Source organism: Pristiophorus japonicus, unplaced genomic scaffold (genome assembly GCF_044704955.1).
Source record: "Pristiophorus japonicus isolate sPriJap1 unplaced genomic scaffold, sPriJap1.hap1 HAP1_SCAFFOLD_684, whole genome shotgun sequence".
Taxonomy (NCBI): domain Eukaryota; kingdom Metazoa; phylum Chordata; class Chondrichthyes; family Pristiophoridae; genus Pristiophorus; species Pristiophorus japonicus.
Genome location: NW_027254597.1, coordinates 121,539 through 131,122, shown reverse-complemented (window position 1 = coordinate 131,122; position 9,584 = coordinate 121,539). Strand labels below are relative to the sequence as shown.

Sequence of the window (9,584 nt, the reverse complement as noted above, 5' to 3'; positions counted from 1 at the left end):
CTCGCCTCTTGGGCTCAGCTGCACACTAGCTATACCAACTACACCATCAGTGGAAACAAATAAGACAACTGTAAGAAGTAGCGAGGTACTGATGTCTGATTCTGTAATCTGTACAGCGAGACACCAGGTCTATTCTTGAGCACCCTTCTGCGCTCAAAGAAATGTCAACATTTTGCTTGAGTAACTCATTGATTGTTCTGTCTCACGCTTCAGAATAGCAGCTTAGAAGTCTGGTGTGGCTTTATGGTTTACATGGGTCCAGGCTTTGGCCTGGAGAAGGTTCTGTCTGTTAAATGTCGACCCATACAATTGGACTGAAATTGCTGTCCAATCATGGTTGAACAACTCTCAAATTGCTTTGCTCTTAGACCTAAATTGGCAATCAGCATGTGACTGATTGATACCTGCCAGCAGCAATGCCGCACCCATAGATTGGAGCGTTGCATTATTCTGTTCCTATTTCTCATGGTCATATGTACCCAGCATGCTCCGCGGGGGAGAATGTGCTGCACCCAGACTACAGGAGCTCAGTGCGCAGGCGCGGGGCTGGTTGTGTTTGGAGCATGCGCGGTGTGTGTAATGGCGGAGGAGACATGTTTTGGACAGGCTCCTCAGAAGTGTCCTTTTCAGCGGGACGGAGCGGAGTAATGGACCAGCAGGGAGCCGGGGAGGCTTCATAAACAACCGGTGTCCACTGCAAGCCCGGAAGTGGGTGAGTTCGGGCAAGCAGGGGTGGCAGATGCTGCTTTGTCTTGTTTTTCCTATCTGTGCTGACACTAGAGCAGCTGATAAGGAGTGCGAGAGTCGGAGACAGAGGCCCAGAGACCAGCTCAACCAGTTGCAGACAAAGATAGAGGGTTTGAAATCGAGAGGTGACGTCGCAGCCAAGCTGGTAAGTGGTTAGCTGTTCGACTGGTAAGTATAACTCTCTTTTAGACTGACTTTTAGATTGGTTTAATTGGCAGCCAACCAATAAGTAGCTGTTTGGTGTTTAAGTAAATTTTAGTAAGTAAATTAATTTAAGGGTTGAGTCATGGCAGCAGAGCTCGGACATGTGTCATGCTCCTCCTGTGTTACGTGGGAAGTCAGGGACGCTTCCAGTGTCCCTGACTACTATGTGTGTGGGAAGTGTGTCCAACTGCAGCTCCTGACAGACCGCATGACGGCACTGGGAAAAAGAGTGGGAGAGCTATAGTGATAGGGGACTCTACTGTAAAGGGAATAGATAGGAGTTTCTGCGGACGCAACCGAGACTCCAGGATGGTATGTTGCCTCCCTGGTGCAAGGGTCAAGGATGTCTCGGAGCAGCTGCAGAGCATTCTGGAGAGGGAGGGTGAACAGCCAGTTGTCGTGGTACATGTAGGTACCAACGATATAGGTAAGAAGCGGGAAGAGGTCCTACAAGCTGAATTTAGGGAGCTAGGAGTTAAATTAAAAAGTAGAACCTCAAAAGTAATAATCTCTGGATTGCTATCAGTGCCACGTGCTAATCAGAGTAGAGGGAGCAGGGTAGTTAGAATACATACGTGGCTTGAGCAGTGGTGCAAGAGGGAGGGATTCAAATTCCTGGGACATTGGAACCAGTTCTGGGGGAAGTGGGACCTGAGCTGCAAGGAGGATGCTATCAGGCTGCAGATTGACTTGGATAGGTTAGGTGAGTGGGCAAATGCATGGCAGATGAAGTATAATGTGGATTAATGTGAGGTTATCCACTTTGGTGGTAAAAACAGAGAGACAGACTATTATCTGAAAGGTGACAGATTAGGAAACGGTGAGGTGCAACGAGACCTGGGTGTCATGGTACATCAGTCATTGACGGTTGGCATGCAGATACAGGAGGCGGTTAAGAAATCAAACGGCATGTTGGCCTTCATAGCGTGGGGATTTGAGTACAGGGGCAGGGAGGTGTTAGTACAGTTGTACAGAGCTTTGTTGAGGCCACACCTGGAGTATTGTGTGCAGTTTTGGTCTCCTAACTTGAGGAACGACATTCTTGCTATAGAGGGAGTGCAGCGAAGGTTCACCAGACTGATTCCCGGGATGGTGGGACTGACATATCAAGAAAGACAGGATCAACTGGGCTTGCATTCACTGGAGTTCAGAAGAATGAGAGGGGCTCTGATGGTTTTCGACAGGTTAGATGCAGGAAGAATGTTCCCAGAACCAGGGGTCAGAGTTTAAGGAGAAGGTGTAAGCCATTTAGGATCGAGATGAGGAGAAACCTCTTCACCCAGAGAGTGGTGGACCTGTGGAATTTGCTACCAAAGAAAGTTGTTGAGGTCAATTCACTAAATATATTCAAAAAGGAGTTCGATGTAGTCCTTACTACTAGGGGGATCAAGGGGTATGGCGAGAAAGCAGGAATGGGTTACTGAAGTTGCATGTTCAGCCATGAACTCATTGAATGGCGGTGCAGGCTCGAAGGGCCGAATGACCTACTCCTGCCCTATTTTCTATGTTTCTATGTTTCTATAATAATCGGAATATCGGCGGTTACAGCTTCGAGGCTTTCTCCCGGTCACAGGCCCAAGGTAACAGCGGCCATCTTGGTACAGGAAGCATGTTCAGCGTTCCGCCATCTTGATGCAGTTAGTAGCAGAGTGCATGCGCGGCCATCTTGGTGCTGGAATGTTCGTGTCTGGAACTGAACCCAGCCTGAGTCAGCACCTTCAGGGCAGGGGCACCAGTGAGTGCGGAACTGAACCCAACCAGAGTCAGGACCTTCAGGGCAGGGGCACCAGTGAGTGCAGAACTGAACCCAACCAGAGTCAGGACCTTCAGGGGAGGGGAACCAGTGAGTGTAGAACTGAACCCAGCCAGAGTCAGTACCTTCAGGGGAGGGGAACCAGTGAGTGTAGAACTAGACCCAGCCACAGTTAGCACCATTATTGGAGGAGAGGGAGATGAAACCAGTGATTGTAGAACTGGACTCAGCCAGAGTCAGCACCATCAAGGGGGGAGTGGAGCCAGTGAGTGTCGAACTGTACGCAGCTAGAATTGGTGGGGAAAATTGGGAGTGGAGATGAAGCAGTCTATAACATAAGAATATAAGAAATAGGAGCAGGAGTAGGCCATTTGGCCCCTCGAGCCTGCTCCCCATTCAATAAGATTATGGCTGATCTGATCATGGACTCGACTCCACATCCGTGCCCGCTCCCCATAACCCTTTACTCCCTTATCGCTGAAAATGTGTCTCTCTCCACCTTAAATATATTCAAAGACCCAGCTTGCACAGCTCTTTGGGGCAGCTAATTCCATGGATTTACAACCCTCAGAGAAGAAATCTCAGTTTTAAATGGGCGGCTCTTTATTCTGAGACTATTTCCGCTAATTTTAGTTTCCCCTATGAATGGAAATATCCCCTCTGCATCCAGCTTGGCGAGCCACCTCATTATCATTAAGTTTCAATAAGATCACCTCTCATTCTTCTGAACTCCAATGTGTAGAGGCTAAACCTACTCAACCTATGCTCAGAAATCAACCCCCTCATCTCTGGAATCAACCTAGTGAACTTTCTCTGAACAGCCTCCAATGCAAGTATATCCTTCCTTACATACAGAGACCAAAACTGTACGCAGTACTCCAGGTGAGGCCTCACCATTACTCTGTACAGTTGTAGCAGGACTTCTCTGCTTTTATACTCTATCCCCCTTGCAATAAAGGCCAAAATTCCATTTGCCTTCCTGATTACTTGCCGTACCTGCATACTAACTTTGTGTTTCATGCACAAGACCCCCAAGTCTCTCTGTAATGCAGCTCTTTGCAATTTTTCTCCATTTAAATTATAATTTGCGTTTCTATTATTTCTGCTAAAGTGGATAACCTCACATTTTCCCACATTATACTTCATCTGCCAAATGTTTGCCCTCTGACTAAACCTGTCTGTATCCCTTTGCAGATTTTTTGTGTCTTCCACACAATTTTTGTAACAACTGCAAACTCGGTCCCTTCATCCAAATCATTAATATGGATTGTAAATAGTTGAAGACCCAGCGCCAATCCCTGCGGCACCCCACTAGTCATGTTTGCCAACTGGAAAATGACCCATTTATCCCGACCCTCTGTTTTCTGTTAGTTAGCCAATCCCCTATCCACGTTAATATGTTACCCCCAACCCAGTGAGCTTTTATATTGTGCAGTAAACTCTTAGGTGGCACCTTATCGAATGCCTTCTGGAAATCCAAATACATCACATCCACTGCTTACCCCTTATCCACCCTGCTCGTTACATCCTCAAAGAACTCCAGCGAATTTGTAAAATTGATTTCCCTTTCATAAAACCATGTTGAATCTGCTTGAATGAATGATGCTTTTCCAAATGTCCTGCTACTGCTTCCTTATAATGGACTCCAGCATTTTCCCAACGACAGAAGTTAGGCTACCTGGTATATGGTTTCCTGCTTTTTGTCTGCCTCCTTTTTCAAATCGGCAAGTTACATTTGCGCTTTCCAATCTGTTGGGACCGCACTAGAATCCAGGGAATTTTGGTAGATTACAACCAATGCTTCCACTATCTCTGCAGCCACTTCTCTTAAGACCCTAGGATGCAAGCCATCATGTTCAGGGGACTGTTCTGCCTTTAGTCCCATTATTTTACCTAATACTACATCATTAGTGATTGTATTACGTAACTCCCTACCTATAGCCCTTCGCTTATCCACTGCTGGGATGTTTTTAGTGTCTTCTACCATGAAGGACTCTTATTGTATTCTGTACTCTGTGCTAGCTTACTTTCATCATCTATCTTCCCTCTCAATCATTTTTTTAGTCGTTCTCTGCTGGCTTTTAAAAATGTCGTCATCCTCTGGCCTCCCACTAGTCTTGGCCACACCATATGCTTTTGTTTTCAATTTGATTCCTCCCTTATTTCCTCAGTTAGCCACGGATGATTATCCCTTCTCTTAGTCTCTCCTTCTCATTGGGATATATTTTTGTTGCAGGTAATGAAATATCTCCTTAAATGTCTGCCACTGCTCATCAACCGTCCCATTCTTTAATCTATTTTCCCAGTCCACTTTAGCCAACTCTGCCCTCATACCTCTGCAGTCTCCTTTTATTTAAGCTTAGGACCCTAGTTTGAGAACCAACTTTCTCACCCTCCAGCTGAATTTGAAAGTCAACCATATTATGGTCACTTATTCCAAGAGGATCTTTTAGTATGAGATCATTTATTAATCCTGCTTCATTACACAGTACTAGATCTAAGATAGCCTGCTCCCTGGTTGGTTCCACAACGTACTGTTCAAGGAAACTATCCCGGATACACTCTATGGACTCCTCCTCAAGGCTACCCTGGCCAATTTGCTTTGTCCAATCAATATGAAGTTTAAAATCACCCATAAATATTGCTGTTCCTTTATTACAAGCCTCCATTATTTCTTGATTTATACTCCGTCCAACAGTGTAGCTACTGCTTGGGGGCCTATAGACTCTGCCCACCAGTGACTTTCCCTTTATTATTCCTCATCTCCACCCAAACTGATTCAATATCTTGATCCTCTGAGCAAATATCGTTTCTCACTAACGCACTGATCTCATCCTTTATTAACAGAGCTATCCCACCTCCTTTTTTTTTCTGTATGTCCTTCCGAATTGTCAAATATCCTTGAATATTTAGTTCCCAGTCCTGGTCACCTTGCAACCACGTCTCTGAAATGGCTATCAGATCATACCCATTTGTATCTATTTGTGCCGTCAACTCATCTATTTTGTTACAAATGTTATGTGCATTTAGACAAAGAACTTTTAAATTTGTTTTTTTACCGGTTTTTCCTGCTTTTTTCTTCTGTCCTTCAAACTCACTTTCTACATTTTTGCTTTCTAATTCCAGCTTTACTTCCCTACCGACTGAATCTATTCTCAGGTTCCCATTCCCCTGCCAAGCTAGTTTAAACTCTCCCCAACAGCACTGGCAAACCCCCCCACCCCCGGCGAGGATATTGGTCCCGGCTCTGTTGAGGTGCAACCCGTCCGGCTTGTACTGGTCCCACATCCCTCCAGAAGCGGTCCCAATGCATCAGGAATCTAAAGCCCTCCCTCCTGTACCATCTCTCCAGCCACGCATTCATCTGCTCTGTCCTCCTCCTATTTCTGTACTCACTAGCTCATGGCACCAGGAGTAATTTTAAATATTATCTTAGACAATGTCACTGTTTACAATTACACATGACCCTGTCTCGGTTTATATTACATTCGACCCTGCCTCTGTTTATATTACACTAGACCCTGTCCCTGTTTATATTACACTAGACAGTATCACTGCTTATAAATAGAAGTATAGAGTACAAACGCGTGGATATTATGATGAACCTGTACAAAACACTGGTTCGGCCTCAACTGGAGTATTATGCACAATTGTGTGCAACACACTTTGGGAATAATGTGAAGGCCTTGGAGAGGGTGCAGAAAAGATTTACGAGAATGATTCCAGGGATGAGGGACTTCAGTTACCTGGACAACTGGAGCAGCTGAGGTTGCAAGGGGGATAGAGTATAAAAGCAGAGAAGTCCTGCTACAGCGGTACAGGGTTTTGATGAGGCCACACCTGAAGTACTGCGTACAGTTTTGATCTCTGTATTTAAGGAAGGATATACTTTCATTGGAGGCAGCTCAGAGAAGGTTCACTAGGTTGATTCCTGACATGAGGGGGTTGACTTATGAAGAAAGATTGAGTAGCTTGCGCCTATACTCATTCGAGTTCAGAAGACTGAGAGGTGATATAATTGAAACATATAAGATATTGAGGGGGCTTGACAAGGTGCATTCAGAGAGAATATTTCCACTCATAGGGGAATCTAGAGCTTAGGGGGCATAGATTCAGAATAAGGGATTGCCCATTTAAAACTGAGATGAGGGGGAATTTCTTCTCTCAGGGTTCTAATTCTGTGGCATTCTTTGCCCCAGAGAGCTGTGGAGACCGGATCATTGAATATATTTAAGGCGAAGATAGATAGATTTTTTTAGCGATTATGGGAGTAAAGGTTTATGGGGAGCGGGCGGGGAAGTGGAGCTGAGTCCATGATTAGATCAGCCATGATTTTATTGAATGACGGAGCAGGCTTGAGGGGCAAATGGCCGACTCCCATTCTTATTTCTTATGTTCCCCTTAGAGCAGGGAAGATTGAGCGGGGATTTGATAGAGATGTTCAAAATCATGAGTGGTCTTGCCAGAGTAGATCGTGAGATACTGTTCCCATTGGCAGAAGGGTCGAGAACCAGAGGACACAAATTTGAGGTGATTGGCAAAAGAACCAAAGGCGACACAAGAAAAAACCTTTTTGCGTAGCGAGTGTTTAATATCTGGATTGCACGGCCTGAAAGGGTGGTGGAGGCAGACTCAATCACGGCTTTCAAAAGGGAGTTGGATAAGTACCTGAAAGAAAAACATTTGCAGGGCTGTGGGGTAAGGGTGGGGGAGTGGAACTAGCTGAGGTGCTCTTGCAGAGAGCTGGCACGGGCTCGACGGGCCGAATGGTCTTGTTTCGTGCTGTAACCATTCTCTGATTCTATGGTTCTAACTCTCTCATCATAAGCCTCTATTCACTTCTCCCTCATATGCTGATCTTCAGTGCATCGATACTGGAAACACAGAGCGACCAATCCAGAGCCGCTCTGTATCAGGGTGGGCGCTGGATGCAGAAGTCGCTCCCTGGCCTCCTGTGTGGGTCTGTTTGTTGCATCAGTTTGAGCTGGATTGGAGAGGGGGAGAAGCTGCTGGGTTTAACCCCCAGTACCTCTGGGCCCAGTCGGGACCAACAATTTCCGATGAGAGACTATCAACGGCGGTGGATTCTAGGGGAGATTAGGTTGTGAAACAGACACTGCCCGCACAATGTAGAAGCGTATTGTTTTAGGAACAAGTATTTCTATAGAGGCTTTCAATATACAGATTTGTTTGAATCCATTCTTAGGATGTCGCTCGTAGGGCCAGAATATATTTCCAATTTCCATTTTCCCCTTCATAAGGTGATGGTGGGCCTTTTCGAACCGCTGCAGTCCGTGTGGTGAAGGCCCTCCCACAATGCTGTTAGGTGAGGAGTTCCAGGATTTTCACCCAGTGACGATGTACGAACGGTGATATATGCCCAAGTCAGGATGGTGTGAGACTTGGAGGGGAACTTGGAGGTGATGGATTTCCCATACACCTGCTGCCCTGGTCCATCTAGGTGGGAGAGATTGTGGGTTTGGGAGGTTCTGTCAAAGTTCTGGTCGAGTTACAGATGTTTAACTTCCCTCCCCTTCGCCCTGCCCACCTCTCCCTCCTCCCATAGAGGCCAGAGTCTTGTGTAGTCCCAGACCGGGTGGTGGGTTCCCTTCCCTGAAGGACATTGGTGATCAGTTGGGTTTTTTGACAATCCGGCAGCTTTCGTGGTCACTTTTTTTCTGTTGGCGGCCGCACAAATAGCCAGGTTCATTCAGCTCAATTTCACAACCTGCCTTTGTGTTTTTATGGGTTCTCTCTCACCCACCCTTTTTTCTGTTTGAAACTCACTTTACAGGTTATTAAAAGGAGAAGATTTGTCGACCAGAGGCTTAAACCAAACATCACATTAAGATATGACTGAGTCACTCAATTCATCGGGAATGGAATATCATCGGCCTTTGACCATGGAAGCAAAAAGCACTGTTCACAGTGGGGAGAAATGGTACACGTGCTCTGCATGTGGACAAGGCTTCAGCCGATCAGCCAACCTGGAGAGACACAAGTGCAGTCATACTGGGGAGAAACTGTGTAAATATGGGGACTGTGGGAAATATTTCAAGCTGGAAACACATTGGCGAGTTCACACTGGGGAGAGGCCGTTCACCTGCTTCGATTGTGGGAAGTGATTCGTTCGGTCCTCCCACCTGCTGAGGCACCAGCGAATTCACGCAGGGGAGAGGCCATTCACCTGCTCTGAGTGTGGGAGGGGATTCACTCAGTCATCCACCCTGATGAAACACCAGAGAGTTCACAAGTGACTGCAGGGGTGGGATTCTGCTATTATTGCTGCTGTTAATCACATCCCGACTGAACCATGTTCATTCTGACAGTTGAGGTTTGTTTCTGCTGATGCTAATAACTCCTGTAACTTGACTGGAGTTTAATATTTGCGATATAGACAAATAAATTAGTGTTGCTTTCAACATATTGCTGTGGATTTTTGTCTTTACCATGCGGGAGTGTTTAGCATCACCTGGCTGGAGCTCAGTGAGGACAATCTGTGGGGAGGATTGTATGGGGGGAGAACTTCAGCATGGGCACAGTCCTTCAGGGTCACACTGAGAGGGGCAAACGGCACTTTGGTCTTTCTCATCACACTTCACTGTCAGCAAAGTCACCGAGCGGGGTAAACTTGATGGTGTAAGGTGCGGATGATATCCACCCAAGTGTGTTTAAAGAGATGGGATGGGTGCTCTGTTAGCCCCTTGCCCATATCTCCAACCGCTCAGTAGCATCATTGGTTGTTCCTTGAGATTGGAAGGTAGCACACGTAGTTCCCATTTTTCAAATTGGGCACAAGTCAGAGCTCGGGAATTGAAGGCCCATCAACATGACCTCAATCACTGGAAAGGTGCTTGAAGGGATCCTGAGAGATGCTGTT

General features: G+C 46.3%; 1 long non-coding RNA gene across 1 annotated transcript; it reads left to right on the top strand.

The window, feature by feature from the left end:
- Positions 1-608: 608 nt before the first annotated feature.
- On the top strand, positions 609-9,128 carry LOC139256045 (uncharacterized). Its single transcript, XR_011592151.1, has 2 exons — positions 609-892; positions 8,499-9,128. It is a non-coding gene; the product is annotated as an uncharacterized lncRNA (long non-coding RNA).
- Positions 9,129-9,584: the final 456 nt, after the last annotated feature.